This window comes from Pezoporus occidentalis, unplaced genomic scaffold (assembly GCF_034315485.1).
Source record: "Pezoporus occidentalis ecotype Australia unplaced genomic scaffold, CSIRO_AGI_Poc_V1 ctg124, whole genome shotgun sequence".
In the NCBI taxonomy this organism is placed as follows: domain Eukaryota; kingdom Metazoa; phylum Chordata; class Aves; order Psittaciformes; family Psittacidae; genus Pezoporus; species Pezoporus occidentalis.
In genome coordinates, this window is record NW_026913038.1 from 750,341 (window position 1) to 764,621 (window position 14,281).

General features: G+C 44.5%; 1 long non-coding RNA gene across 1 annotated transcript in view; it reads left to right on the forward strand.

Moving 5' to 3' along the window:
* Positions 1 to 10,498: 10,498 nt before the first annotated feature.
* Positions 10,499 to 14,281, forward strand: part of LOC134157999 (uncharacterized) — a 51,020-nt gene continuing 47,237 nt past the window's right edge. Inside the window, exon 1 of the long non-coding RNA XR_009962564.1 lies at positions 10,499 to 10,757. This is a non-coding gene — a long non-coding RNA (uncharacterized LOC134157999). The remainder of the gene's footprint in view (positions 10,758 to 14,281) is intronic.

The following is a 14,281-nucleotide window of genomic DNA, read 5'->3' on the forward strand; positions in this document are numbered from 1 at the left end:
AACACACCAGCTGCACTTGAGAAGATGATGGGCTGAATGTTAAAGGAGCTCTGCAGACCCAGCAGAATGCTGGGTTTCTATAGCTCAGGGCAATTAGGCAGTGTAATCCCTCGTGTGAAGGAGACACCCTTTCCAGAGGCGATGGCATTTAGGTGCAAGGGGGATACACCATTGCAGGGAGGAGAGGGGATATGTACATACAGAAGCCAATTGATCTGTAGGAATCTTTTCTTTTCTTCCCTTTTTTTCCCTTATAAGTCTATTTGATGCCAATGAACTGGAGGGCTGTTAGGGCTAACTGCTTCCTGGCACTGAGTACACAGACAATTGTGCAAGATTCCTTTCAGCTCAGCTTTGCTGACATGCTTGGTTGTGACCTCAAATATCTCAAGTTTTTCCAGTTTTGAGTTCCTCTGCAAGTGAAAAGGCCTGTGTCAGTGAAACTGTGCCAAAATACCTGGGGAGCTGGGGCAGACTGAAAAGACTGGTTGTTCTCCCTATGATCTCAGGCAGGGGGCTGAGTTGCACTGCAACGCTGGGAGGCCAGTCTCCAGTAGAGGATAAAAGGCATCAGGTGGGATGTGGAGGGTTAGTTTGAGTGGGATGAGTGAACACTTGAGTGCCAGCAGGCAAATGGCTCTGTTCCTTTATTTCCAGTGGAAAATATTTCAATTACATTTCTTTTTTCCTTTTCATCAACATTTTTCTTAGAATCTTTTTCATTTTCTGAATAAAAGGCAATCATCCTTGGCATAATAATGGGTGAATACTGCCGTGAAAAAGCCAGTTCCCACTAAATGCCCCCTACTCCTTCAGTAGATATTTTCCAACAAAAGGGTCTGGAATTTCATCTGTGCCTGTATGTGCTCCAGATGAGTTTCACTAAGGGTGGTTCGTGTTCCTTCTAGTCTCTGCATGTTTGGGGTTTTTTCACTGTTAGTCTGATTCAGCATTGCTTGAAAAGAATGGACATCTTCCTGGTGACTCCACCAAGACTGACTGAGCTGTATTCACAACACAGAGGAGATGCAGGTTCTAGTTTCTCCTCATCTTTTCCCTTTCTGATAATGGTCACAGAGATAGTTTTCACTTTACTTGGCTTTTGTTAAGCTAAGGAACTAATTCTCCTGCCTCAGGAGGGATTTATAACCCTCCGAGTATAGCTCTTAAACATCAGACTTTGGATTTTTCATATATTGTTTTATTTCCCTTTCTTTTTGTCTACTTCCTCCTTTCATTAGTGAGAAAAGGTTAGCTGACAGCTGAGAGAACCTGCCCGTACAGTTTTATTTCCCTGTGTTTTTTCTGTTCACAATTTCATTTGGAAAATGCCCTTCAAGAAGTGCTTATTTGCCCACCCAGTCCCAGAGCAGGGTGGATTCCTGTGTAGGCATCTGTATTTATCAACTTTATTTCCTGACCATGTTCACTCTCTTAAAGCACTGCAATGGATTTAATGCTTTTTATTCAGATTGCTCTGAGAGGCATTAGTTCTCTTTGGAAAAGGGAGCACTGAGACTGGAGTTTTACAAGGCCTTATACCCACTCCTCCTTTGTTGCATGTTCAGTAGTTTTTAAGTGCTGGAGCTATTCCGAGCAGCTGAAGGGCTGTGTGACATGAGGAGACTTCACTCAACTTGAGCTCAAGGGGCCTGGGATTGATTTGAAAGTCTATTTTTGACTAGCTGGATTTAGCTGGTCAAAGTTTACACAGCTGTGGACAAATCCAGCTGTGCTGGTAGAAGATGTTGCTGTTCCCAGGAGATCATCATCATGTACCTTGCCAGACATTACTGCCCCATCCATTCTGCCAGTGAAACATCCCATGAGTGATCCTGAATTCAGGCAATACCAGGTGGATGGATGAACTGATCCAAATGATGTTACAGAAAGCAAACTACGGCACACTCACACGAGCCTGCTCCATCAGCATGTTGAAAGAGGGAAAGGTGGTATACTCAGGTAGGCAGGTCAGTGTCACATAGCTGGGGACAGGGTCTTACACTGACACAACTACATCTGTCCCTGACTCAAGTCATAACATAACCTTCCTCAGTTTATGCTTTACTCCCTTCCCAGTGTCACCAGAGCTGGTTAGAGTAGAACTTGTGCAAGTATCTCTCATATTATGCACCCTGTGCAAACAAAGTGTTTAGTGCTCATCCCACCCGGCAGAGTGCTACAGAAATACAAATCCTAAAGATAGGAAGAATTTACACGTTTTGAGAATAAGTGAAAGTGGCAGAGTCTGACCAAGTGTCAAAGAGTGACATGGAAACCATCCACAATTAGAATAGATTATTTTTAGTGGGCAGCTCCATTCTCAAACATTGGCTTGCTGTAGCCTTGGAGCCACTCCTCCTAAATGCAGAAAGTGAAGGTTGCTCTTCAAAGAATGAGGGTGGGAAGGGATTAATCAGTGCTCCCAGTGAACATAACATGGTACAGAAGAGAGGAAAGGTTTGTCAGGCTTTAAAGTAGCCAAAAATTGGCAGCAGTGACAAAAAAGCCTTAAACTGATGGGCAAATACGGAAAACAAACATACTTGCTCTGCTGAGCAGGGATAAATATATCTAGATAAACTAAGAGAAAGATTTCATTTTTGCCTAATCCTCATGGCATTTCCAGCCCATAGATTTCTGGGAATCTGGTGGAGGCCAAATTGCATTACATTTGTAGCCAGATTTGCTGACCAAGGACTTTGGGATCAGTCCTGAACTTTGGACGATTAGTCAAAATGAAATGCTTGGGCTTAGCTATTAACACAGCGTCTGGAACTCTGTGCTCTCAGAGTTGAGCTTGGAGCAGCTCAGTGCAAAGCTAGGAAGCCTGACTGATTCCTGACAGCCTTGCCCTTGTCTCTAGTTGAGTCTGATAGCCCAGACTATCAGATCCAAACCCTTTATGTCTGCTTTGTGTTTTACCTAGTTCTCCAAGGGTAAAGGGGGCTAGTGAAAGAAGCTACTAAATATATGGTACCCTGAAACAGTGCTCCAGATGTATCTGTTGTCATCTGCTCCTCACCTTGGATTTACCAACTTCCACCTCCTATTTCTTGCTCCACACATTCAAGGTTGCTCCTTCTTCCCCTCTTCCCTTGTTCTCAGCCTTGAGGAGTGAAGGCTGTGGCTTCATTTTGTCTTCTTCCAAATTTGGGACTGCAGCTATTGCCTCCATATCCAGGGCCACCACTGGGCCTGGGTATGGGCATGGTCCGGGCTGTTGCTATCCAGAGCTGCTCCACTGTTCCTGCGTTAGACTTTACAGCAATACAGGCTCCAGTCACACAGCATAGAGCTGCCCTGCATTGACCTTCAGGAGCTGCCCCACATCTGGCAGGACTTCTGCATTCAAACTGTATGGTGGGCAAATGCAGCTGCAGCACTGGAGCCCGGTTGTCCTTGGAAGTGCTGTAGCCACATGCAAACAGCACGGCATTCCTGCACATAGCTATGGCTCAGGAAAGGTGCAGTAATCTTCCTCTGGGCATGCTGGAGTCAGCTGGGCTTGTTTGGGCGCCTGTCACAAATACACAGGAGGGATCTCAATGGGAGTTGCGAGAGTGAGTCTGATTCAGGCATGCAACCTTCAGCAGGCCTGAGCTTGGCATGTGGTCAGGACTCTCACACAGCTGTGACCCTTTGCTAATGGTTTGACAAATAGGAGCATTTTTGCATTTGTCACAAAATCCCCAGGCTTGTCGCTTTTATGTTTCCCAGGGCTTTAATTCCATGCCAGTATATTCGGCTGGGGGAAAGAGAGGCAGAAGCAGTGCTCCACAGATGGCCAAGGCTGGAATATCCTGGGAAGCATTAATCCTCTGAATGCAATTTTTCCTTGAAGAGAGAGGTTTTAAATGTGTGCTGCATTTCTACAAACACTTTAAGCTGGCATAAGCCAGCCCTGCAACAGCCTTTTTCAGGGGGAGGTCCACCATTCCAGTTCCTCTGCCTCCTCCTTGCTGGCCCAGGGCTGCTCCTTTCCCCATGCTGGCACCAGCACACACATGGTTGTGCAGTGAACCAGGCCAGGGAACTCTGCCAGGTTAAAACTAAACAATTTCCTTTTCCCCAGGTTAGTTTCAACCTGGATGAGTTCCCTGATGTGGTTCATTGCAGGGCCACAAGAACACTTGTGTTGGCACAGGGCAAGGAATAGCAGAGGGAGGGAAGAGGAATGTGGGCTGGGGGTGAGGGGAAGGAAGGGCCATTTCCTTTAGCAGCGGTGCTGGTTTATGCTGGCTTAGAGACTTGGTGTATCTGTGGTGTTAATTGCTGAAAATGGTGTGCTCCAAAATGTGTGTCACAGTGGAGAGGTTTTCAGGAATAAAAAACCTCTCTCCCTTTTAAAACAGGGCCTTATTTCTTAGCTTCTTGATTAAAGTTTGGTGGGTCAGAGTCAAAACTGAGTCCCTAATGCCAAATAAGTAACAGTCTACCTAGGCATGATAAAAAGGGAGATGGAGTCATGGGTAAGGGAAAAGCTGCTTCTAAAATTATACAGCAGGCTAGGAGCAGAGCCACAATGACCTGGCATGTCTCCTTGCAGCTTCACCCCCACCAGTGGCTTCTCTGTATGGCAGGGAGAAGACTGAGTCAGTTGTCTGCCACACTGCACTCAGTTCCCATGTGCATTGATGGTGCATACTTATTGTATGTTTATTTAAATATCAAGGAGAATAAATCTTCTGAGTGGCAGCTTGGTGAATGATTTGTCAAAAGCTGGCTCATTTACCCTAATAAAATGTGAACCAATTCCATTTATCGAAGCAGAGCTTTCTCTAGATTTACAGTGATGTAGCTGAAAGCAGGATCAGCCCCACTGACTATAGCAGTATTAAGTATTCTGCTATCCAAATCATACTGCTGGTGTTCTACGAAGTTCATCTAAGGTGTCCATTAAATTCTGGGATACAAACACCTTTCATTTATAGCTGTAGCCAATGGGAAGATACCAGAATCTGACCCATTAATGGAAAAATAGATATCAGCAAGTCTCCAGTATTTGTTCCTCTGCAGTCCCACTAAGTGACAGACCTCTTCAGTCATGCTGGGCAGCCCCATGGTCAGTGTGGCTGTTGTGGCATTACATGCTTTTGTCTAATGTGAACATATGACATGTTTATTATGTTGTTGTGTCTGTAATTCACACTGAATCAGCCCCAGTCTGTTACATTTTGAAGGTGAGGTTCTTGTGAACTGATTGTGACTAAAGGCATAAGAAATTCCCCTTTTTTAGAAAACAAAAAGTTAATTTTAGTTACATTCTTCCCCTTTTCTTTGGTTCCTTCCAGTGTTATTGTTTTCCCTTGAGAAGATAATTTAAAGTGACACCTGCCTATATTTGCATACCTTTTCCCACCTGAGGAGAGATGTACTTGAAATGATTTGCATATTTATTGAATATATGTTCCAAGGATGGCCACAGTGCGATGTCATATCCCATTTACAACATGTTCCTGCTGGCTCTGTGGCTTGTTAAAAGAAAGACACTGTAAAAAGGAAGCAATGTGCAGTGCGTTATATGGGCTACAAACATAAAAGTGACTGAAGTATGGAGGGAAGGGGATAGATTGGCAGCCTGCAGATGTAATAAGCCATTAAACCATTTAAGGGAAGCCTGCTGAGTTTGTTGTTCAATTACTGTTACTGATGAAGAATGTCAATAATTATGATTTTCAACCCTGCATGACATGTACATTTGTAAATCTTTCAGAGATTGTCTTTACTGAAACCTAGTGAGGCCACTATTAAGGAGCTAAGATGAGGCCCACAGTGCATCTTTTTACAAAAGAAACTTGAATTCTTTGAAGAGAATCTTATGCATCTTTTGTATTTTATGAAAGTGATTATTACCTGATACAACTGGATACAGCACTTTATCACTTCATCTATGATAATGGAGAGGAGTGGTGGTTTTGCCTATAATACAATGTCTGCATAACACTTTTGCCAGTGACTGAATTTCAGTCTCTGAGAGGCAGATCAGGTCAATTCTGTACTTGCCAGTTGCTAGCAATATGACACTATGCTCCTACCCCACATTCTTATTTATTTCTTTCCCTTCTAGATTTAGAAAATTGATGTGTTAAATTAAACAAGAATTTAGATTAACCCTTCAAACAATGGTCATGTGGGAGTGCCTTTGGCATCTCTTGTTTCACAGGTATATCCCTCATGGTAATTAAAGTGGCCCTAGATGTTTGTCACTGTGATAAGAAAAGGTTAAAGGATTAATAAACTCCGGGTTTCTAGAGGTTCTCTGGGACAAGTTCATGTAATCCCACAAACCAACTTTTCTATAGCCCTTTTTTCCCAATGGAGATGACAAAACAGTTAAGATGATAAAAAAAGGGAAATGAGGTAATTTTAAAATGCTATGTGGTAATTTGCCTGAAAGGCCTCGTCATTCCAGATTCATTTCCTATGCACTCGAATTGTATTGGTCCTTATACCTGTGTTTGGTAATCAGATGGATATTACAGCTGAAATGTGTAAGTACTGGGGTTAAAGTTTAGCATAAATTATTGGAAACTATAAATAAGGTCTCACTCTGATTACAGTCCTTCATTGATATGTAACATAATAATCTGAAAAAAATCACAGCTTAATTATAACTTCAAATAAGATTAATTTGTAACAACACTGATATTTACACTGGTTTGGTTTAGTATCAGGCAAAATGTCTATACCTATTGAATGGCCAGACCAATGCAACTTTGCTATTAGTCATTTTTTATGCTGGTGCAGGTGAGAGTAGAACCTGATCCCAAATTCTGAAAGGCTTATATTATACTATACCATATTATATTAATTATATTATATTAACTCATAAAAATATTTTAATGAAAAAATACAACATTTGAGAACCTTTGCTTCAGAGTTTGAAAAGATGCTTTTTGTGTCTTATACACCACCACAAATGCAATTTTTCACATTTTTAACCAGAATGCTGATGAAGACATTATCCTTGTTATGTTTCCTCAATAAATACTGTTGTAGAGACAGAGAGAAATTAGTTTTATTTTACTTCTTTTACAAAAACTGTTAGAAAAATATTTTTAAAAGGCATAAGATGTTTTGTGTTAAATTTTGCCAATACTGAAAGATGCTGAAGGTTTCATTCGAGTGGTTTGGTGCAAAGTTCCCTCTTTCAACAAGCCTGTGTCTCAAACCCTGTTGTGCAATAGCTCAAGCTGCCAAGTATTTTGAAAAATAAACTGCCTATGTTGGACTCCTCTTAAGCAATCAGCTTTAATCCTCTAGAGAAAGGGTGAGCAGCTTTGTTCCTCTTCGTTGAAGTCTGGGTTAAGCTCCTTTGTTTCTTGTCTATAATAATTTTGGTTCTTAGAGAAAGCCTTCCTTGTGCTAAAAGCTGTGCTTGGACACAGGGCATGTCCCAGCTCTCAGTGTGGTTGGTTTGTGTGTTTTTACACCTCTTTAACCAAGCAGCCCTGGTCTTCATGAAGGATTCTGAATGCCATAGAAGAGTGGCTATACTTGGAGACTGGTTTCCCATTTACCTTGAACTGAGCTAAATCAGGGCAGTGCCAAAAGGGCTGCTCTTGCCCTTCTATCTCTGTCTGGAGACAGGTCTTTTGGAAAAGTAAGGATCACTTGGTGAATGGTTACACATAGCCTAAGCTGGCCTATGCTGGGACTGGCACAGCTTCTAGGTGTGTTCTTGCTCCACACTTGCTATTGTTTCAGAGTCTGACTTAGCAGAAACTAATGACTTGTTTAATTTTGTAGTGTTTTCTGCCACCTTAGTGAGCTGGGTCATGCAGGAGGGAGCCCAAAGAGCACCTTTTCCTCTGCCAAGAAGAAATGTAACGTGCACATTACAATGTTCAGCATCTACTAGGATAGACCTTGACAAAGAGGGTATGAAACTGACAGCAGGAGAAACATGTCTGACCCAGTCAGTCACCCTAGGACTTTCCTGTTTTAGTTACCCAGTATATTTGCAAACACACTTGTATTAGTTTTTTTTTGCTTTGTTTTGTTTAAACACCTACCTTTCTCACCTGGGACACTTCTGCTCTCTGGTCTGGGGGCTAACAATGCATTTCCTTCTGGTGAGAGTCATCACAGACTCGCCGGGGTTGCCAGTACACACAGAACAGGGTTGCTAGAGGTGCTTTCAAACCTACTAACGGAAGAATCATCAAAACTGGTCACTGGGGGAAATGTTTTTCTCTTGGAAGTGAAGAGTTAAATCATGGTGGGTGCTTCCTGGCATGAAATGGAGTTCATGAGAAGAGGCTTCTGCAGGGGAGGGTTGTCTCTTTTTAGGAGTACATCCACTTTCTAAGCACTCTATCTCCTCTTGCTACCGGTTTTACAAGTCTGCAAAAGACAAGTATCTTTCGTAAGAACTGCAGCTGTTCCCTACCAGATTTGTGTAGGAAAGTAATACACCCTCCCTGTTTCCCCTCCAAAAAAAACCCAAGCCTGTGAGAATATTGCTCCAGCAAAAGAATAAGGCCCTTGCTGAAAGAGAAAAATCTTACTCCCTTGCATGCGAGTTACAGGCAGCGCTTGGGTAAAGGGCTAATACCCATCAACATGTTTTTGATGTCACTGTGCTGTTCCCCTCTATTTGAGTTGACAGCTGATGCCAGGACTTGGCTGCATCTCCTCTGCACTGAGAGGAGTTTGGATGTCAGATGCAGGGAGAAGGAGCAAGCTTGGGCAGCCAGCCGTGAGCAGAGTGAAACAGTGAGGAGTGACTCTTTGCTCCAGGGCGTGAGGTGCCATTGCGAGCCTGACCTTTTGAATACAAAGCATTTGTCAGAAATCCAGAGGAAAGCGAGCTGAACCAGTCAGGGTGGCTCTGCCTTTCCTTTCAAGAGAAGCTCATGTATCCGAGCAGACACACCTACCCCCAGGCCTGACCCAGACACTGTAGGCAAGTATCTCTGTTGAAACTGGGGGCCCTGTGCTCCCTCCCATTAGCAGGAGAAATGAAATGCACACCCTTGCGTGGGATGTCTGCTCATTCCATTTGGCAGCCCAGTACCTCCCAGTCCAGCCAGGAGTTGTAAAAGGCCATCACATTAAAGGCACTGTGTTAGGAGTGCAGACAGCTCTAGTGTGTGAATCTTTCTTGCGGTTCATTCTTTAGATGCATTCTTGTCCTGCACCTTGGAGCTGCAGTGCCCAGGGTCTGACACACAGTTGACCTGTGTTCACAGGTTCTTTCCCAACACCTCTCTGGCTCCCTGAGCCACAACTCTCCAGTGCAGATATTCCAAAACCTCATTCATTGAGCTCTGGAATCGCATGACAGAATGCCCTGTCATGCTCTCCCACAGGCAGGCCAGTGCAAAATTGTCTCATTGCCATGTAGGTTTCCAGCTTCACCTTGGTGGCCATGGCAGGAAGCTGAGTATGTGAATGGCGGCTCAGGGTCAGGAGAGGGGAGGTGAAATTTATGCACCCTAAAATCCCTGTCAGGGGTATTTTTCTGCACCATGACAGAGAGCTCTGTTCATTCCCCATCTGGAGATCTGACACACAACATGTGTGTCAGCCTGTGACCCATGCGTGATGGGTCACAGGCTGGTCTTTATGGCAGAGTGAGTAGGATGAACCATCCTTATGGTCCATCATGCCAAGTATGCTTTTTCCAGGAGCTTTTCCCCCTCCTCCTTTAGCTCTGCTTTAAGCTGCTGCAGAGCTGCACCCCCCCAGGGACCCTTGGAAGAATTCACAGGTTGCACACCAGGGAGCAATACATCAGCACATTCCAGTCTCACTTTTAGCTGTGCTTCTCTCCACTAAGCCCATCAAGCACGCAAATCTCCTCTTGCTGATTAATGAAGGCAGCACACCAACTGGGAAGGGCCCCCTCCTGTTTCCTGCGCCTTTCTTCAGCAGCATGCAGAACTATTCGCCTTCCAAGCTGACCCTCAAGGCCACACATTGCTGTCTGTAAGCGGTGCGGTGCTGAGGAGCAGCAGTTTTGCCGGACGGGCTGAACCCGGAGCTGGGTCTTTCTGGTCGCTTCGTGCTCGGCTCTGACATCTAGTGGGACAATCGCACTAAAGCATTTAAGACGCTGAGCAGAAAACATCAGGGTTTGCTTCGCTGCAAGGCTCACTGGAGCAATCATTCCATCTGTATGCTGCTTTCTTTTATTGCACTTAATACTGCCAGAGGATTTGCTGTGGAAGAATGGAGGAGGCCCCGACATGAACAAAGGGCAAATCCTTTCTTTTCCTCCAAAGATAAACTTCTTTTTGCTGCCAGGTGAATGGTCTAATAGCTGCAGCAGTGACAAACATCAGTTTCACAGTTACTTCTTGATTAACACCATTAAATGAAAACCAACTGTGACACAATCCCATGAGACCATAGGGTAAAACTGTCAGAGAGCTCATAATAAACCCTGTGAAAAATGCAAAATTGCTATGGGCTAAATTTTCCACCCTGTTTCTCAGAACACAGCTGTGCCACTTGTAAGTACAACTGTTTGCACATGCGACCCGCGCTCTGTTTTCACAGGTGAGAAAGGAGCTCTCAGTGCACGGAAACATTTTGTGTACACAAAGCAGATTTTTCAGCTGCTCAGCTGGAAGCGATGCACGTAATTGTCTTTCATAAGGAACTGCATAAATACCTCTTCTCAGCTGAGAGGACAAACATGTGGTTTGGAGCTCTTGGAAGGCTGTTGAATGTTTGCTATGCCGTTTGTGTAGGAGCTGAAAGCATTACGGTGACAGTGACGACAAAGATGACCAGCTGCTGGTGAGGTACAAAAGAAATCTTTATTTGTAACATTTAGAGACTGTGCATTTGTGGTGTTTGATCACCAGCACAAGCAAAATGAGTTTCTCATGGCCAGACAGCCCTGTGAGAGGTGGGGTCTGAGGGGCTCATGCCTGCTCAAACACAGGCTGGCAGCGGCCCTGGCATGCAAGTCACATCTTTACAAAAGCCAAAGCTCATTCTTTTAGCTCCTGGTTGGGGGCAAGGGCTTCCAACAGGGCACAGAGCATGGGGCAAGAATGCCTTAAATGGCCCCAGGAACTTCCAGCCTAGGGCTGGAGTACTCCTCAGAGACATGCTTCAAAGTGCCTGGTCAAGCAACCAACTAACCGTGGTAAGAAGTTACTGCTTGTCATCTGACTCTGCTTGTGAGGCATGTCTTACTTCATCACTGATGCCAACAGAGTTGATTACTGTGGCTGTGCTGATCCTTAGCAACTTACTAAACTGCTTTTGGCTGCGCGTCCAGACTCTACGAGTCTGATCTGAGACAGCTGAAGCAGAATTGGAGCCAAGGCTTTTGTACTCTTTGAGGCTGCTACTTGACTTTCCATCAAATGGGGCAGTGACATTCAGTGCCAGGGGATATGTGGAGTGCTCATGGTGTAGGGGGACAGGCAGTGTCAGAGAGCTCCTGCATCTCTGCTGCTAATGTGTTGGGCAGTGCTGCTGCCTCAGGGCCATGGCTTCTCCTGGTGGGTTTATTTAGGATTTGTACAGTTTGATCAGTGCACAAGTCTTAAACAAGGAATTAATTGAGATTTTAATAAATGGTCACTGCATGCTAATTGAATACCCACTTGATTATTTAAAAATATTATGTGAAGTTTGTGTAATTGGTTACACTGGTATTAAATTAGCATATAAAAATCTCCTGCAACTCTCATATGATTTAATGAGGCTGTTATCGTGCATGAATAAAATGGTGATTGATGAGTGAAAACCTCTTTTCCAAGCACAGAGTTTCTTTAATGAGGTCAGAATATTTCTGGCATGTACTGAGTTACTCATGTTATGCAGGTCACTTCTGGACAACAGTGACCCATGTGTATAATGAGGACTCTGGGACTGAAATGGAGTCCTAACTAACTCAGTGTGTGACTGGGTTTGGACCTGTGCTTGCAGAGCAGCTCATGAAATAAAAGGTCACTACTCCGTCCTGAACTCCTCTTGTTTTAATTGTCAAGTACTGAAATAGACTGAGCTGTAATTGAGGGTGCAAAAGAAAATCTAGAAGGCAAATCAGTAATCTGGAAAAGGAGGATTTGAAGCTCCTTCTCACATTAGTCCTGATGCCACTTCCATCTGGTGGATCAGGGCTGCCTCCTGTGTGGTCTGTCTTGCGTGTGCTGAAAACCCAACATCAGCTCAGCGACAGCCCAGCCAAACCTCCTTTCCTCCAGCTATAACTTCCATTTCCTACTGTTTTGGCAGGAGAAAGGTGGAATGTCTTAAAAGACTCTTTGATGGCCATTACAGGATTTGGTGGTGTGTTGAACTGAGTTGGGGCCAAAGTGTGTGGATGAAATGGAGCAAGTAGATGCATTAGACCATAGCCACTCTATCAGTGTGTGTGAGAGAAGGGACATTACCCTGCAATGAACCCCCTTGCTAGGATGCATCAGGGTTCATTGGTCATTGGTGTAAGGAAGAACAGCTACATGGGCAGGAACTGAGGGAAGTTTGCAGGGGATGTCAAGTCACTTTGACTCCAGCCCTCCTAAACTATGCTGATGGCAGTGTAGTCAGCCGCATAAGATTAAAAGATGAATGCTAGGATTTGATGTAACTGAGCTCTGCTTTCCCCGTGTGGAAAGCAGATGTTCTCGAGCTTCCAGGTGCTGAGAAATGCTGTGTTAAACTCATGGAAGAGCTTGCCAGGTAGTTTGAAGGTAGCCAGTTTGCTCATCTTCTGGGCACTCTCCCAAGCCAGTGTTCAATGTCTGATACAAGGCAGACAAACATCTGTCAAGACTGATGTAGACTGAGCTGTTCCTGCCTTGGGGCAGGCAGGTCTAGGTAATCTCTTGAGGTCCTTTCCAGCCCTCATCTGAGACCGATTTCCTGGGGAAATGGTACTTGTACAGCCATTCTGCTTTTCTGTCCTCCCCTCCTCAACAGTTTTGGAGCCAGGTGGCCAATTTCAAGCACATTTGAACTCAGAGATACTGAATTCCTAGAGCTTCAGGAAAATCAGCAGCTGGGTAGAGAAGAAAGACCCAAATTAGTGCCTGCACTGAGAAACGCAGTTATAGCTCATCTTAGTCATTCAGAGAGGCAGCAGCCAGCTGGCCAGTCATCACAAGTAATGGCCAACCTCTGGGCACAAATGGAGCCATGAAACACCCACAGCTTGTGCTACCTTGTGCTCAGTTAATGGGATGGAGGAGGTAACTTTGGACTGGACAGGAGGGAGAGAATCACAGCAAGGTCTTAGGGGATGTGGAACACCAAGCTGGAGGGAACTGAGCTTTGTTAGCTGCTCTAACAAGTTGTTTATGATTCCATGCTTGTCTTGCCCACCCTCTATGCTGTCTGTTAACGATTCTGTTCTTTAGTTGCTTGGCAGAAGATCTGACTTAAGAGAGATCAAGCAGCAGCAACACATTGTCCAAAGTTGTCCAACTTCCTCCATCTGGTGATTTCTGGTCTAACCCTACACCCACTGTGAATTAGGAAACATTGTGAAGGCGTCCAGGAGTGTATGAGCATGTGGCAAGGATAATTGCTATGTGTGAGGGTTTGAGTGAAGGAGAACGTACACTTAAGGTTGTGTGACTGTGGGTGTACTTAAGTCCTGAGAATCACACTAGCTGTGCTCAGTGTGGGAAGGAAGCAGGAAATGTACCTAGGCTGATAATCTCTGTTGCCCTGATCTGGGCTCTGCAGTAGAATGAGTATGCAGGTTCCTGGTGTCTGTGTGTTGCTCAGGCCTTCCACTGTTCTATAGATACAGGAACAGATTTTGAAAACACAGTTTTGTTGCACTCCCTCTAGAGTTCTGACTCCTTATCTCTTTCCCTCCTGCCCACTGGCTTGAGTTTGCATGCTTATCTCTTACATCCTTTTCCTGCCCAATAAAAACCTGCTTTTGGAGCTGGATGCGCATATGTGCCTGACTGCTGACCTCTACAAAGCTTTTTACATATCGCTAGGTGTAAGCACACATTTAACTGATTGTTGTTTGAATTAATATTCTTATTTATTTGCACTTATGGGAGAACCCTGCCATTTGGCAGACCTGACACAGTTGGGTATCACAAGTAATGGAGTAGCTGATTGTGATTGTGATGTGAGTGTGGACTGCAGCGAGATCATACTTCTCTGCACCACAAAGCCTTCAGGCAGGTTCTTGTCTGCAACTTGTACCCATGTCTGCTCAAATTTCTGGGGGTCAAAACACAAGCTGTGCTTCTGATCATGCCACAGCTCATTCCAGGGAGGAGCAAACTCATTTGTGTGTTGATTCTTGCTCAAAAGCTCCATCATAGCTTTCTTACCAGCATCA